This window comes from Penaeus monodon, chromosome 34 (genome assembly GCF_015228065.2).
Source record: "Penaeus monodon isolate SGIC_2016 chromosome 34, NSTDA_Pmon_1, whole genome shotgun sequence".
Taxonomy (NCBI): Eukaryota; Metazoa; Arthropoda; class Malacostraca; order Decapoda; family Penaeidae; genus Penaeus; species Penaeus monodon.
In genome coordinates, this window is record NC_051419.1 from 31,864,736 (window position 1) to 31,865,191 (window position 456).

A 456-nucleotide genomic window follows, 5' to 3' on the forward strand; every position below is an offset into this window, starting at 1 on the left:
TTACCGACTTTGTTTGCAGAGGTTAGCGCTCTCGCCATTTCATTTTTTTTCTTGCATATCGAGCAGATCTGCCGAATATGCAACGTAGGAGGATGGACAAAAAATAAAACGGGTCAAAATAAGTTTTATCATTATTTTCTCTTCTAAGTGCCGGAAAAGCAGGCGGGAAAAATTTAATTATTCGTAGATTCGTCCTAATCCACCCCCCCCCCTCTCAAAAAAAAAAGGTTAACAAAAACGCATTTGACCCAATCTTCTCTTTACTTATACAATAATATATGTTATATCTAATTATCGGCGGAAATGGAAAAATAAGTAAAACAGGAAAAAAATCGAATTCTTCTTTCGGCGGGAATTAAAAAAAAAAAAAACACGGAGAGTAGGAATTATTTTCGGCGGGAATTTTAAAAACTTGCTTTTCCACGGCCAATTCTCAGCGAGCCCGCTAGGCAAGAA